The 17,664-nt window shown below is 42.7% G+C and overlaps 1 long non-coding RNA gene across 1 annotated transcript; it reads right to left on the reverse strand.

The window, feature by feature from the left end:
- Positions 1 to 8,173: 8,173 nt before the first annotated feature.
- On the reverse strand, positions 8,174 to 9,102 carry LOC146573254 (uncharacterized). Its single transcript, XR_014892941.1, has 2 exons — positions 8,829 to 9,102; positions 8,174 to 8,235 (listed from the first exon to the last, which is right to left on the reverse strand). It is a non-coding gene; the product is annotated as an uncharacterized LOC146573254 (long non-coding RNA).
- Positions 9,103 to 17,664: the final 8,562 nt, after the last annotated feature.

Consider the following 17,664-nt stretch of genomic DNA (forward strand, 5'->3'; position numbering starts at 1 on the left):
ACAGTATATATGGAGTATATGGTGATTTCTCATTATGTTTAGGCCTGTAAAGGATTTGTGTGTTGTGTTAGCAATTTTTACTTTTATTTTGTTTAAGTCTCATAATATTTAAAATTGTGATACATACCTATTTTTATTTAAATAGCAGAACATGAAAAAACATTGTGAGGCCTCTAACACTTTGAGCAATGCTTTATTAATGCCATTTGGAGTGTATTGTTAACAAAGGAAAAGCTTCGTTTTAAATTACTTTATACAGTACAAGTGAAAAATGTACAAACACTCCAAGCAAAGTATGACAGGTTTCATGGACAACAAGAAAATAACCTAATTGGCTTCTTAAAGTCACCTCATCTGCCCTAACAAAGAAAAGAAAAAGAAAATTACGAGTTTTCATAAACACAAAGCAATAATTGTGACTGAAATAACTACTGTAAATATAAACTCTATTGTTTTACATTTTACTCATTAAACAGAAATAATGGGAAATTTTCACAAAATCAAATTACTTAAAGTCAGTATTTTGAGCATAAATATTATTTTTGAGTGTATAAGACACAACACCATCACAGATGGGAGCCAATAATGCAACAATCCCATATGAGAAAAAAAAATCAATATAAGCACAAACATCTGTTGGCTGTCAAATCTGTCTGTGATAAAATGCTGTTGGTGCAAACGGTGTAACATTATTACAGCAATACTGTACTGCAATAAGAAATATTCTAACTAGAATGGATGGAAGAAGCCTGTCTGACAATCTGGGTGGAGAAAAAGGTTCATCCCAAAGCAACAAAAAGGAAAATGCCTCAGACCCTTCATGTGATAACTGCTACGGCCATGAAGATGGTTTGGGATGAACTGTGATGCACGAGTATAAAACATTTGCACTTTTTCAGCAACGCTGCAAAGACTTTTCCAAACAATGTTTCATTTTCTTGATGAAAAAAGAGTACTGCACGGTGCTGCTGGATGATTCCTTTTGATTAAATTTAGATTTTGAAATTCTACAATTCCTTTTTTAAAAACTTCTTCAAATTCAACCACACAAAGGTAACCCACTCTGTAACAACATTAAAAAACTGCTGATGTGTATCACAAAGTCTGCTCTTAATCTGCTGTTAACATGCTTTGTGATTTATAGAGAACCTTTGTATGCAGAAATGAAAAGTATTTTTAGGTGCTGCATATATTGTGGAAAAGAAATGCTGAAGAGGATCTCTTATCTGAACGTCCTGTTTTGAGCTCAAATTTACAAGAATTTCACTGAGACGTACATGGTGGGTATACAAATTAGAGTCTCCCAGGAGAGACTACAGCTTGGATATGGACACAATTTGCAAGTCCAAAACCCATACTTGAAATAACTCTGTTATAACTTGACTCTGATGAAGCTCTGAGTTGCCCTTTGCCCTTTGTGATCAATATGCATACGTTTGTGAATGAGCCAACACTGCATATATTTTCATATTAAAACTTTCTTCATGTGCGTGTGGGTGGATATGGGGACTTACTGACAGGTGGGAAAGCAAGTGAAGCAATGTCAGGCTCCAGCTGTCGTGAAACGCCTCCCAAACACTCTTTAACACATCCACATCATCCACCCCCTTCCCCCATCTTTGCTCTCATGCCTTAACTATCCTCTCTTGTCCGAGCACTGCTGCGTCCAGCTGGAAGCTTTGAACTGGTCCAAACACACACACACACACACACACACACACACACACACAGATGGATTGAAAAAACAGTAGTAGAGATCTGTTCAGACTGATCAACAGATCAAAAGAGTGACTAAAGAAGACATTTATTTCAAAGCCTATTCCACTATTTCATGAACAGTAAGAGAGTTGTAGACAGAGATTTGTATCTGTGATGATTAGAACTGTCATTTAGTGGTCTGGGGTAAATCTCAGCATTTGCTTCTTAGTCACCACCATGTAGATTTTTTTTTTGAACTAGTAGTGACCATATTTAGATGAATGAGTGGACTCCCCGAGCTTGATTAGCAGGCTGCTTCCATGTTTTATAAGATTGTCCCGATGCCTTCAAATTAGCCCCAATTAATGGAGGGCTGCTACATTCACATCCACCTACCAGTCAACGCAGTGTTATGTTAAAACTCTATAAAGTTTAAAAGTGAAGGAGTTACAAATAATAAACCTCCTGTGTAGTTGTTAAAAACAAGGCAATAGTTTATACTCAATCAAACTCAATCAAACAAATACAGCTGAACCTAGCATTCCTGATGACTGACACAATTTGCACAGTGAGTTTCACTTTCTTCACCCTGGACAAACGTTTCTGGTACCAAAGTGCAAAGCAAAGAGGTTTAAAAACAGCTTTGCTCCAGCATCCATCACGCCGATGAACAATTTATGTCTATATTGTTTTATCGGTAACATGATGATGTGCTTTCATGTGAGGTTGGTTGATTCATGACTGCAGAACAAATCAATTGATCTGATCGAGAAATCGAATACAGACCAGGTTGTAACGTTTATTTTTTTTTGCCTAAGTTTTTAGGGATTTACTCTCTGTCGGAACTAACCTCAAGTGGCCATTAGTACAATAGCAATTTTTTCTGTGTTGGCTTCACTTTTCAGCCCCAAGTGTTGCAGTTTGAGTGGCAAGGATTAGCTGTGACAGAGGCGTCTTCATTAAAAGTCACAAGTTTGCAGCTCCTCTTGACGCCATCTCTTTTCTTGAAAAATGAAGGGTGGACTACTTCCAGCAGAGCAACTGTTGGTGCTGGAAATAAATTGTCTGTTCCTGCATCGTCTAGTATGAGCATATATAATTACTACAGACACAGAGATGGTCAGCATGTAGGCTTACCACAACACAGGCCTTAGAATGAGCCTCATCATTTTTAAATATCTTTGCTGACTGACAATTTAATGGAGGCTGCCAGAGCTGTTTGACCCAGTAAAAATAGGGTTGAAAGAAACCCGGAAACTTATTTTCGGAGCAGTTGAGGAAGTCTCGTGCCGCATATGAAAGAAAAGGTTACCCGAGTTGGTTTAAAGTGAAAGAAAAGGCGATACGCAAGTACTGAAGGTTCTGTTGTCCTTTTGAGAAAATCACTTGTTTTCTCCCTTTGAAGAATTGGTTATGAGAGTAAATCTGACAGAAAATTATCTGACTAAAACAATATAACTCCAATACGCTGAGCGACTGGAACAGTGATGATCACATTAAAGAAAATCAAGCAAAAATATTCAGCCAATTCCTTTCAAGTTGATATGAAAATGGATTGTTGCGAAAAAGAAAAAAGGGGGCCAAAGAAGTCTTTTCTGGCTGTTAAATTGGATGTGCATATGACAAATTTCAAAGGCTGTCAAAATAAAAAAAATGGAGGGGGGGAGAAGAAGAAAGGGCTGGAAAAAAATACATTTACATCATAAATGCACAGGTTCCCTTTCAATAGGCCTCTTCAAAACTCTGTCAGGCTTTTAATGGTAGGCAAGTTCAAAGTGGCACTAGACTCCCACTGCTTCCACAGATAGAAGTAGAACAGTGTGTGTGAGTCCGGATCCCTATGTGGACACACACACACAGTGTAGCATGTGAACTATTACCTCTTCTGTCCGAAGTCCTCACACCAAACCATATTGTGTGTGTGTTTGTGCATGCACTTGAGTGTACAAGCGTGCGTGTGACTGACAGGTGTATACGGAGAACTGATAGCGGGAATTCTTCCTCTTCCTCCGCTCTACCTCTTTGATCCACCCATCTCCCTTTCTGCTTTCTTCCATCCACTTTTCTTTCTCTTTTTCTGCATTTCTTCCGCTTCGCTCCTGGTTTGTCCTAAACTGTTGGCGAGAGATTGCTCGAAATGGTATCTCGGGGAGCATTGCAGACATTCTGAAAGCGCTCCGGATCCCGGTACCAGCCAGCCCCAGCCAACCAGCCATGCCCCACGGTGATATCCCTGCATCAAAGCCACAAATCTTCCCCTCTTTCTTTGCCTCCCTCCCCTTTTCTCTGTCTCTTTTTCTACGGTGGCACTTCCAGCAGCTTCGAATGTTTAAACTTCATATATCAGCCTCATTACGGAGCCTCAAAGCCTTCCATCGATTCTAAAGGCGCTCATTTGAATTTTTAATCACACGTATGTACGAGTGCTGCGCTCAGCAACTATCCGACGCAAGCATGCACATACACACCCTCGCGCTCTCATCTCCGCTCCTTCAGCTCTTTCAAAGTGCTCTGCCTCTGAAGTTTTGGAGTTCAAACTTCCACTTAGAAAAAGTCTCAGTTAATATTGCTCCGATGAGTTTGAATTTAGAGCGATAACTGTGGGCACACAGTTCAGGCTCCATTGTGGGCACGGTCGCATTGCTTGTGGGCGGCAGGGTGCTTGACTTGAGTTAACACAGGTGCTTCTTTAGACTTACTTTCCTCTTTGATGTCAAATATGTAGTTCGAGCGTAGAGAATATTATATAAAAAATATACAGTTATACATCACTCGGTCCTCTTGGTGCACATACTGTAGCTATGTAGGGCCTTCTCACGCTCAGTTACAATGTGCATACAAAGTCCTGGCTAAGCTACAGAGAGACTTTGTCACTCAAGCAATAACAGGGAAAGGGAGAAAGAATCCTTTAGATCTTCCTGCAAGAAGTACACCTTTGAATCTGAATTTCCTTGCAGAAAAAAGCACTTTGAAAATCTAATGCATAAACATTATCTTCTTTCCCCCCACTTCCACCCCTCTTCTACTTCTTCCTCCCTCCATTCCCTCCCTTCACCTAAAGCGCACAAGCTTCTGAGCGACTTTGGAATAACTTCCCTTTTTTTTTAGAGTCCTCAGTAACTTAAATAAGAGGCGGTCGGGGATTTGGATATTGTTACGTCTCATCAAAGGCAGAGATCTTCAGCTATCCTCCCTTGCCTGTTCGCTTGTTATCTGTCAACGCCCAGTCTTCAAGAAAGATGCTTCTCCTCAAGACTGATGTACTGTAATTTGATATATCCCCACCCCCACTCCCCACTCCACCTCCCCTACTTTTTTGAAAAAAATCTTTGTTAGGGCACAAACTAGCTCAGGGGAGCACAGACGAAGACGTTAGCACTGGTTCAATCAGTTAGTTATCGTTTTTTTAATGACAAAAGTAACTAAAAAGCACAAAACCCCCTGCAGTTGGTTTCTTTACCTGCTGAATACTCTCACAAACGTGGTCTGTTTTCACAAAAATATGAAATTATTTTGTTTAAAGGTTAAATATCTAATTTCCACGTGCCTTAAAAGGTTCAAAGCCATATTTCAGAACCAAATTGTAGAGCTTCATGCTTTGCAGAAAGGCAAAAGCAGAGAGAAATGGGACTTTTGTGGCTACATGGTTCACATATTTCAAGCAACATGGAAGATTTATGGCATGTGATTCAACAAAAAAAAGACTGCACTTACAATCTTCAGCTAGGTCAAAAGATATTTCTTGATGTGCCTTTTGACAGCCAGTCGCTGCTATCTGCGCTGTTTACCTTCACACAGCGGGCAGCAGACAGCAAAGCGTGTGCCTTCCTGCTGTCGGCGGAGTCGGCTCGAATGCCGCTCGCAGTCCGGAGCGTCATCAGAAGTTCAATGGATCATAATGAAAAGCTTCACGCTAGCACAAAATCAAACAGGGATTCTATTTATTGAAACCCATGTGGGGACTCCGTCTCATTGGCTTATAAGCAGTGAGTATGATTTAGTGAATGCTACCCATGTGTTACCCCCCCTACCCACGAACCCATCACATGCTCTTTTTTCCATTCCAAAAAACCCCTGAACCCCCCCTCCCCATCACTTCTACCCCCTTCCTTTCTCCCCTTGCACCTGCTGCTGTGAACAGCAGGATCCCAGTGTGTGATTCTGTTCATCCCTCGCTTTTCTCCCCTGCGCTCACCACTCCATCCCTCCATCCCTTTCTTTCATGTGTGCTCTGCTGTCAAGCCCAGCTGGATCAGGCCTGCCAGTCTAGTCAGATGCAGTCTTTGTTGGTGTTGAAACAGGCAGTGCTAAACCCATGTCTTGCAAGGCCTTTTATGTCTGTAGCATTTATGTAAGATATTAGCATTTATGTTAAAATGATACTCACAGGGTGCATAATAGACATATTTTCATTTCTTTTTTATTTATGATAAATGGCAAGTTTGGACTGAGAAAAAAATCTTTCTGTACAGTCTTTAATGGAAGTATCACACAGGTCAGTGTTTTTGCTGAATCAAATTTCCTGAGTCGCGCAACTAACAGAAACTTTTTATTCAAAGCGGCTTTAGTGCGCTGTAGACATGTAGGTCAGCAACACCTAGCTGTGAAAAGTTTTAGGGACTATTTTCCACGAAACTACATCCATCTGTTGTATCATTGTGTGTAAGGAAGTCGGTGCCTACCCATGAGGAAATCATGGCAACCACAGTATACTTTGTTTTTTGGATGATAAAAAAAGGTACAGTCAGTTGTTTGTTCAGTTTATTCAAAGAGAAAAGTGTATTCCTGAATATACAATTGGTTAATGTGTAATTAGATTTTCCAGTTTGTGGAAACCGCTGTGTTGCCCCACCATCTTAAATACAGTGACCGTGATGGACACCTCATCTCATTTTGTGTATGTGGCTAGAGCCATAAAACATCATCCTGTTCCTTTTTGACTCGTCTCTTAATCTGAAGTCAGGGTTCCAACACACACAAAAATCTGCATAAGAATGCTTATTTGTTTCTGATATTGTCACATAGTGGCAGCAGATGAGACATGCGACCCTTCCATTTTCAGATAACGAGTTAGCTAAACTGCTGGTTATAAGCTAGCACTATGCCAGCAAATGTTAGCTGCTATTTAGTGTCCTAAAAATCCCACTTTCTCTTTGATAAACAGTTTGATTACATTCTCTCATCATATAAGAGTTTATTCCCGAAATGTCCAACTATGTTAGATGTGCTTCACTAATACTGGGTAACAGCAGCTAACAATGGTAACAACAGCAATGCTTACCAACAGAATAGTTCAGGATATCCTCAACAACTCACCTTAGTACATATCTATCATCAGCCAGAACTGAGATTCACTGATTTATCAAGTTGTATCAGATTTCTTTTTACAAAGTTTTACAGCCTCCTTCTGAGATGTGGATACTTCTCACCCAGCATATTGACAACTGAGGTAAACAGCCTACACAGACAGGGAAAAACTCAGATCCAATCTGGACACACCTCTGGGTACACTCACCTAGGTGAATGGTGGACAGATTGTTTGAAAGGCGACCGGGATACAAGCTTAAAATACCATAAAATATTTGATTTACATATATCTGTAATTTATTCCAAAGTTATTGCTAAGTGTTGATATTATTAACATATGTTACAAAACAGTGTGTACAAATTTTGTACATAAACAGAAGTAGAAACACACTGGCTGGTCGCGGCTGTTATGAGGTTATGATCTTGGCTGGTTAAAACATTGTTTGTCATATAGCGGCCGCGGTAGCTAAGAGGATACACTTGAAAGTTGACCAAAATCTGCAATCTGCTGACATCTAGTGGTGACATTTAAACACTGTAACTTCAGGGTTACCGTTCTGTAAGCAGCCAAGATTTTAAAGATTCTCCATCAATGTGTTTTCCCATCTATTCCTACTGTAAACGGAATGCTGCATAAACCGTCCAAGAATTCTACACAGCAAATCCAGCATGTCCAAATTAACACTGTCGGATTTGATTTCAACACTATTAAAGTGTCTATATGGGTCCACACCAGAGAGTGTTAATTTAACTCTTTTTGGAGAGTGGGTACGTTAACTCTGATTTAGTGTTAAACACCAAATCTGTCTGGAGTTGATAATTTAACACTTGGTGTTAAGAGTTTATATATTAACTCTCAAAGAGTATTTTAGTTTAACTACGTAAGAGTTATCTTCTAATTCATTCTAAAAAGCGGGAATTTTACTGTTCTGAACTTCTAGACATTTCTTTTGGAAATAAACATTTACTAAAAAGATGCAATGGTTTTTGAAAAACATTTATTCTGAACTGTGCACCACAATTTCAAAACATTTTCTGAAAGATGTAACAGTGTACATGTTCTCACTTTCATTAGAATTTTGTTTATCAAAAGGTCTGACATGGTAAATGCAAATAACAGCATTCTCATCACTTATTTCTTCAATACAATATGCATGTCCTTCATTCATCACTTTGTGGAACTTCAACGCACTTCTGCTCTCCCCCATATTCCATCTTCACAAGCATATCCTGTGTGGAGATTGAATAAAAATTAGTTGACACTAATTAATGGCACAAATAATCCAGTAAACAATTGCAGCACAGTAAAAAAAAAAAAAAGGAATCCTCTTTGAGCCACTACTTGTGTAAAGTATTTTCCCAAAAGACAAGGACACAGGCAACAGGTAATACTGAACTAAATGTAAAACCGCAACCTTTTTCATTTTTACCTAAACCGTGTGCACAAAACTCTGGAGGGATCTATGCTAACGTAGAACCCAGTCAGGACGTCTGCTACTGCTGTTTGCTCGTTTGTTTGTTTGTTTTTATGGGCGATCGTTTTCAGGCTTCAAGTAGCACCATTATACCAACATTTCACATTCTAGACATTGTTTTAGGTGTATTTGACCAAAAGTTTGACTGAAAATTCACATGCAAGCTTTTTTTCAAGGCTGTGGTATTTGCCCGCAAACAATACCTTTCAGCTAGCTAAAACAGAATATTATGCTATCACCGAGCAACATGGCTAATGCCTTTCACACAGCTTTGTCTCAACTCCAAAGAGCCACAGAAGTAAAAGTTAATAATAATAATTGAAACAATCTTTGGAAAAAATGACTTACCAAGCATGGCAAACAACTCAAATATGTAGAGCAAAATGTTCTGAAACGGCTTCACTTCAGCTTCGATTGGAGCCGTGCTGGGGGCGGAGTCTGTGAATTTACTCTGTTGGTGTCATAGCCCCTCTAGGAGTTCAGAGTTAAGAGGTCAAGAGTTAATGTTTCCATTGTAACACCTCCAGATTTGACAGAGAAACACTAATTTTTAACACTCGATTTTAACTACTATCATTTTACACCTCAGAGTTACATTAAAAGAATGTGACTCTGCTTAGAGTAAAATTAACTCTACTTTTGCAAGAAGACTATTAACACCAAAACATTTAACACTTTTGAATTTGCTGTGTATGCTCAAGTTTTTGGTGAGTAAAATCTTAGTAGGTGATTTTTCTTACGTATCACTATAGGTATCTGTGATATTGCGTTGCATTCATATAGTCAGGAATAGCTGATAATTTAACACATTAACCTCATGTCCAAATACGGTAACTTCAGGCTGCTGAAAAACCAAGACGGCAGCAATGCATCGCAGTGGTTAGTCCATCGTTTATATACAGTCTCTGGATGTTCCGTCTTTAACACACTTTCCCACCTGATTTAAAAACTTTACACTCATACATGCACGTTAGTAGATGCTTACACACACACACACAATCCCCTTTCAAACTTTGTCTTAATTCCTTGAAAACACCTGCCACTTTCTTGATGTTAAATTAACATGGGGGGAAAAAGGAGAAAAAAAAACATCAAAGATGAACACTTCAGCAATCAGCTATCACTCAATTAGTGCTCAACAATTTTTTGTCTAATGCACTGCAGAAGGAACGCGTGGAGAATGTTGAAGAGAGGAAGAAAACTCTTTGAAAAATCATATTTTTTCCTTTATTGCTTCATCTCATAGCAAAACAATTTCTTCCTATTATCCTCCCAGTAGGTGGTCCACTGTCCTGTAAAGGGGTACGGTAATGCTTTATAGGCAGAGAGGAGAAGATTCCTTTTTTCTTTGCACCTTGTACCCTGGATACATTAAACAGAATCAAAGACGACATTTACATACCATTTGTGTTTCATGTTTGAGGAGTTTAGACAGAAACAGCTCTCATCCTGTGTGAAAGTAGGGATGTTTTGACTTTCTGAACTTTTTGCAGAGAGATAGAGAGAGGCGGGAGGGATGATTGAAGGACAGAGGAGGAGGAAGGGAGATGAAGAGTGAAATAACTCTCAAAGTTTTTCGCTACAATTTTCTTTTGTCATCTTGTCACCGCTTCTCCTCCCTCTTATCCAACTTTAGAGTGAACATGTCATAAATTAGTGACAAAAGCCTTTGAATGTGATTTTCTCTTTTTCTTTCTAATCATTTGTAATCTAACAGAGCTGAGCATTCTTCATGTCTAGTATAGTCACATTAGCAGTATCTTTATCTGACTAATGTCTGAGTTGGCGTTAACAATTACAGGAAGCCTACAAAATTAGAGCAGCATGCAACTGAGCTTTGACCTCAGTATATGCATGTGATTAGTCTGCGCTAGTGTCTGGTCATATTACCAGTGACCTGCAGTGTCATCCAGCTGCACATGAAGCTCTTTTTTGGATTCATTTTGATCAAACAAAATTTACAGGAGAAGATTTCTAGGTTTCCTCATGAATCTCGATTTGTCTCTTGTGACATGCTCACTCCTCATCTTGCTTTGCACCCAAGCTGCTCTGGTGTTGTTTCAAAGCCTGCCATTTATGAGCTGGCGCTGTACATTCTCCATATGGAGTGACTGTTCTGCTTATATCCCTCCAGCTGTTTGGGGATGGACTTTCATCAACAGACAGTCGCAAAGGAGATCCCTTTAGTCCATAAGTGACCTGCTATACAGTTGAAAGCGCGGTGCCGCAGTGTTTCATCTTTAAATGTTCACTTGACAGATGAGGTGGTGGTATTGTACCCTCCTCCCATACATACATGCGTTTTTTTTAATGTCTGCATTATTCACAAAGTGACGTTTAGAAGATAGTAATGATGATAGCAGCTCTGTAACATTCTGTTTTATTTCTTTACAGATATAGTGATTTCAACCTTATTTGAAGTCACTGTTAATATTTATACTATTAATACTGGGAATATGTTACTAAATGGTAAACAAAGCCACAAAAACACAATGTCCATCAAAAACACAGGAGCGCAGGGAACAGTTCACAACTCCTCAGGGGGCCGACCCGGAGGGTGACGGTCCAGAAGTCCATAGTTCATTTGATCAGGGGGCCGGCCGTGCGGAAGGCGACGGCGTGGAAACAGTTCAGGGGGCCGGCCGTGCGGAAGGCGACGGCGGCGACTCAGGCGATGGCGATCAGGGGGCCGGCCGTGCGGAAGGCAACGGCGGCGCCCAAGTGTCAGACGTACCGGCCGAGGCTTGGAGGGCACAGGACCAGGCGACACTGAAGCAGAGGCAGGACCAGGCGACGCTGAAGCAGAGGCTGGCCCAGGCGACGCTGAAGCACAGGCAGAGGCTGGCCCAGGCGACGACGAAGACTCGGATGCAGCCGGACCAGGCGACGACGAGGCGGTCGCAGGTGGCAGCTGGACAGGCTCCTCGGGCCCTCCAGCTGATGCGGCGTGAGGCTGAACGGGCCCCTCGGACCCTCCAGCGGAGACAGGAGGCTGGACGGGCCCCTCGGACCCTCCAGCGGAGACAGGAGGCTGAACGGGCCCCTCGGACCCTCCAGCGGAGACAGGAGGCTGAACGGGCCCCTCGGACCCTCCAGCGGACGAGGCATGAGGCTGGACGGGCTCCTCGGGCCCTCCAGCGGACGAGGCATGAGGCTGGTGTGGTTCTCCGGAACCACCAGCTGACGTGGCATGACCAGTAGGTGCAGAGACCACCGGCTGAACAGAAGGCTGAGTGGGTGACGGAACAGATGACTGAGCTGAACAATGGGGAGCTGGCTGAGCTGCACAGTGGGCTAAGGGCTGAGCTAACGGAAGCACGGGAAAGTGTACTATGGACTGGGTGGCTAACAGCGCTAATGACTGAGCTAAAGACTGAAAGGCATGCAGTAGTGATGGCGGTGTGGATTGCAGACCGAGTTCTCCTGAGCCCTTAGTAGAAACAGGGACGGGCGCAGGCACATGCCGGACACTAGCCACTCCCACCCGAGGAGTAGGTACGGGTGCGGAGACGGGCTGTATCCTGGCTGACCTCACCCTGGGGACCGGAACAGGCACCGGCAACGGCTGGGCAACTGCCCTTCCCACCCGAGGAGCTGGTACGGGTGCAGAAAGGGACAGAGCCTCAGCCGGCCTGGAAACCAGAGCGGGGACCAACTGGGCCTCAGCCTCCCCCACCCGAGGAACTGGTACGGGTGCAGAGGTACGCTGGGCCCGAGCTGCCCCGGGAGGAGAAACACGAGCAGGAAAAGGAGCAGGCTCAGAAAAAACAGTCTTAGAAACAGCAGGCTCAGGGTCGACAAAAACAGATCTATCAAAAATGAACCCGCCGTCCACTTCATGTTTTGCAGTCTTAGTATTAGCAGTCCTTGTTTTAATAGTTTTTGAAATCCTTGGGTTGACAGTTGTAGAGTGAGCTGACTTGGGGATGACTGAACCGGACCTGACAAAACCCGAACAGACGGAACCGGAACTGAGTGTGTTTGACCTGGTAGAGTGGTTCACAGTTTTCCCTTTAACAGCATTTACAGCCTTTGGCGAGTGCTTATTGTCTGTGATTTCTCCCTGTTCAGAGGGAGCAAAATGAAAAAACTTCTCCCAGTCTATGTCATCGTCCATCAGGGACACATCGACAGGATCAGGAGTGTGTCTATTGTTCTTAATGTCCAGAGAAGCGGAAGAAGGATAATCAGTGTTACTCACCACCGGGAGTTGCTTAACATGGTCCATCTTATTGCGGCGTGTGCGCCGCTTCCTACGGGGAGGGGAAGCGGGCGGAGAGAATAGCCGAGCCTCCGGCGTGCAGAACGGCGACACGGAGGCTGGAGCGTGGGCAATTGAAGGGACGCGGAGAATTCCCAACTGAAGCGGCCGCGACTTGGGTGCAGGTGAAGCGGCAGGTGGGGGCTTTCGGCAGCTCCGGGGACCACCGAGAGCCAGCCGCGTTCCTCGGAAAATCCACCCGTAGTCAGGAGTGCGCCACGGCCTCAAGCGGAGCTCCTCCTCTAGCTCAGCAAAGGCAGCATCCTGACGCTCACGCAGCTGAGAGCGGTTTGCTGGCTCCATGTAATGGTCGTAGTCTTCTGTCACAGTACGGCTGTGTGCAGGCAAAAGTAGGACCCAAACGCAAACTCACAGAGACAAAAGGTAAACTCAAAAAACACAGCTTTATTGCTGGCGTGGAGTGGGACACGAAAAACAATACAAAATAAACTAAACTGGGAAAACTAAAGCACAAGGAGCCACAGGGAAAAATCACACAGCTATGATGGAGACTACGACACTGACAAAGAGAAACACAGGGCTTAAATACACAGAGGGATAACGAGGGAATGAGACACAGAAGGAGGGCACAGCTGGGAGAAATCAGGACTGGACGAGACAGAGACGCAAAACTAGAAACACTCACATGAGGCATGGACCTTCAAAGTAAAACAGGAAGTATCACACAGAGACGCGAACTAGACACAGTGGAGACAGCAACTAAGAAACAGAGACAAACCATAAGGCAGAGGTCTAAGAACCAAAATACACAGAGGGAAATACTCAGCTTTGAACACAAGAGACTAGACTAGAGGGAGTAACAAAAGACCAACCATGAGAACATAATGCACAATGCAGGGTGACAGAAAACAAGAAACTCAAACATGCAAAGACACACCATAAACAGAACAGAGGGGGCACAGAGAGACATGAAGGGCAGGGGAGACTTAACATGGGTTGAAACACAAGGGGGAACTAATAAGCAAATCAACATAGGAGGCCTAATGAGTTAAACATACTATAAACATCAAAATGAACTAAAACTCAAAACACTGGGTCCTAAGACCCAGGATCGTGACACAGCAACAGGCAATAAACAGTGTGTAATCTACATGAAATTTTCATTCATGTTTTACACAATAAAATGACATATATTTAGTTTATGTTCTAATAAACCATCCACGGGGCACAAGATGTCATGAGCAACTTGTTTGTGCAATAGCCAAATGAGAATTGAGGGTATAAGACATCTCATTGACTGCATGAAATGCCTCGAACGCACCACGCCCGACCCTCAGCACACTTTCACCGCAGCATGCCTCAACATGTGCCGAGACGCGAGGGCCCAATCATCGTTACTTGCAGCTTTAATTACACTTGCCATGACATCTCAAAATGTCAGTACATTGGAATTAATTGACTGAAATAAGCCTGGATAAGAACAGAAAGCTGGTTTACAGTCTTATGGTTAAGTTAAAACTTAACAAATGCGACTGTTGCTCACATCCAAATTGTTGTTTGGTGTTGTGGTTATTTCAGTCTGTGCTGTGGAGCTATGGTGTAGTTTACAGTGTTTATGTGGCAGTGTTAAAGTTTAGTTAGTAGTGAATGAGCAGCTACAAGTGTACAAATACATACATACACACACCATGGTATAATCAGGTTAATGAGACAACCCCTCGGCAGGTTGTGAGACTGAGTCAAATTCCAGTGCTGCTTTTATATCCTGGTCTGTCCATGGCCATATCTGTTGACATATGCACACAGGACTACTTTCTTCTTCTAGAAAATAAATGGAGGCAACTGCCTGCCATGTGAACTTGCACCTGCTGTGCATCCACTGTAACCTTGTCTCCTCTGTCCTCATATTGTTACATTAGTTTTCATTCATCATTGAGCTCACTACAAGCTCCTTTTCCACTCGCCACATTCCCCTCATTCGTTTCTCCCCCCACGTTCCCTTTCTCCTCCACGTTCCTGCACCTTTTTATCTTTTCCTCCCTCCATCCCTCCATTGCCCCCTCACGTTTAATGAAGTCTGCTCTTGTGTAATCTTACAGTGATCGGGCCCTCTCACCTCCCCTCTGTGACTCAGGTGTGTTCTCCAACAGAGAGCCATTGTTCTCAGGATCCTCTGCTGAAGCCTGCCTGGCACAAGCACACACCTGCAACCAACAATGATACCCTTATTCGCCTCACACACACACACACACACACACACACACACACACACACACACACACACACACACACACACACACACACACACACGTATGAACTCTCAGACAACATGCCGACATGCAGAAGAACAAGCTCTCCCGCAACATATGAATGTTGAGGGTTTGAAATCACCTCTGGTTATCTACGGTGAAGGAATGAGGAAGAAAAAGTAGCTGGGTGAGGAGGGGTGAAGGAGGGGGAGAAAAAGAGAGAGAGAGGGGAGGAAAATGGCACAGATTACATAGCCAAGTTGTTGTTTGCACAAGCTGGTGTCATATTTGATTACATCGGACAGAGGATCAGCTGTGTTGGTGTACAGAAGAGGGGGGGAGGCAGGATCAGCGGTGCATGCTGGAGACATTGCACCCCACGGCGATGGGCAGTTAATGTTTAGTGCACAGTGACGGAAACATAACTCTATTTGCATTCACATGCTCTCAGGCGATGCGTCTCAAAAATCAAAGGTGATCTCTGCTGCACAAAGGCACGGATGGGGTATTTCCAATACACCTGCTGCAGTTTATGTTTAGGGAAATGGCCAACTAATCCTTTTATTTCCCTGCAACTGCCACTGAAACCTGAAGTCACCTCTTGCCTTAGGGTGGAAAGAAGGGAAGGGAAGATCACAAGCAGAAAGGAAAGTAGAAGGGACAGAGTCAGGAAAGGGGGAAATATGGCTGAGATAAGGCAAGAAAAAATGTGACTATAATAGAAACAGAGAAAGGAGAGCTGGGGAAGACCTCTGTGGCTTGTAGATGAGATGTCATGCTAGAATCACCTGTTAACGGGTGCAGGCCTGCAGGCAGGCCTCTCAAGGTCTCAGATATCAGTGTTTGTATGCATGTTTGTGAGAGAAAGACGGAGTCAGCTATCATTGCGATAGGATTTCAACTTACCGTGTACAGTAAATACGCCATCTTGCCCAAGGATCACACGCACAAACCAAGTAAACTCTGTCCACCCATCCCTTGGGTTAGATGGAGACTGTGTGAGCTGCAGGTTTCCTGTTATAGCTGCACATATTTACAATAACAGAATCAAAGTTGAGGGTGGGGGATTCAAGATGACAAATCCTTCCCATAACACAGTTATCATGTGTACACAGTGTGTGGCACAGTGGAGCTACAGTAGTTTCCAGTATGTGGGAATGTCTTGGTTTAAATTGGGAGATGTGCTTCATGCTTCAAACCAAAAGAGGTTCACAACCTCAGCTTTCCAGTTCCAGTTCTTTGCCTGAACTCCAATTTGCGGCAGCAAGACTGTAAAGTTGTGAAGTATTTTGAGAATAATCTAAGTGGGTTATATGCCTCTGTGACGTTGGAACATGGGGAAAGGGGTGGAATATGAGTGAAGGGGAGGTGTACGGGTTGGGGGGTGGGGGGGGTGGAGGGGTATAGGAGGCCTTTTGTAATTTTACATGTGACAGGAGCGAAGCGAGGGATGGAAATAGAACAATGGAAGAAATGCTGAGCTTCTGAGAAGGCCCTCAAAGACTTCCAACTCAGAGGCTGATAAAAGCCCTTCTACTTCATATCCCAGCACCCCCTTTTCTGTCTCTCAGACACACACACACACACACACACACTTCTCTCTGAAGAGAATATCTTCAAGCTTTGTGCGCGTGCAGCTGAGCGACAGATCGCCAGGGTGTGACAACGATGACGGTTTCAAGCTGAGGAGACGTCTTGAAACAGAGTCACGGCAGTGTCACATCCTGATCGTGGTGTGATGAAAGTAGAGTAAACATGGTAAACATGCCAGGAAATTTTGGTCAAAACTCTGAAAGCGAGCAATACAATGGGTGGACGTGAGCGTCTGAAAAGTGAAACAGTCTCTATCCACAGTCAGAATGACAGTGTCGGTGACACTGTATCTCAGGAGGAGTCTGCGGGTAAATAGGAATGTGATGTTTTTTGAAAATCATGTACAGTGACACAAACAATGTTCTGTAATTACAGAAGAGGCAACAATAGCTACTCTTTACTTTATTATATTTCAATAATTTTTTACCTGTACTATTTTTTATAGAGAGTTTTAAAATGCACATAATTTACTTGCAAAACTAAAATTTAGATCAACAAATATCACATGAGAATTATATGATAGCAAGTAGAAACAGGCAGTAGATCAGGGATTAAACTTGTGTTTTTAGTCAATGGGGGTTTAGTGCAAAACTTACATTTGGGGCTTCTGTGAATGTTCCTCACGTTTTTCTTCACTGAAGAAGAGAAGAATTTGGCATATTTTTAATATAAAATGTGCTCAAATTTCGTTATTTTTTAGGTTAAGTGAAGTGGTGAAATGTTAAAGACTTGACTGGCTTTGGAGAAAAATCTTTTACTACACTGAATATGAACTTGTTTTTTTCAGTTCTTTAGTATTGGCCTATATTAAAAGCAGACCTTAACTGAGCACTTTTGTTGTGCGGTGGTTAAATCACTAATGTAATAGTTGGTGAGATGGTGAGGTAGCGACCCTTAAAGGGAGCAGCTGAAAGAAGACTTTTGTTTTAAGCTTTTGGGTTTAACCTGCCTAAAAGCTATTACAAGGAAGTCTTAAACTTGGAAGGCTTCTTAGCAATGTATTTTAAAAGCCACTGTCCAAATGATTAAAAAAAAAAGACATAGCTATCGAAACTTTTTTTCAGATTTTTTTTACAATAATTTAAAAACTTTTAGTCCTGTTTGCGTGGGACTGCTATAG

Source organism: Mchenga conophoros, linkage group LG6 (genome assembly GCF_057382185.1).
Source record: "Mchenga conophoros isolate Kocher_MC1m ecotype Shallow Benthic linkage group LG6, M_conophoros_male_GT1.1, whole genome shotgun sequence".
Lineage (NCBI taxonomy): Eukaryota > Metazoa > Chordata > Actinopteri > Cichliformes > Cichlidae > Mchenga > Mchenga conophoros.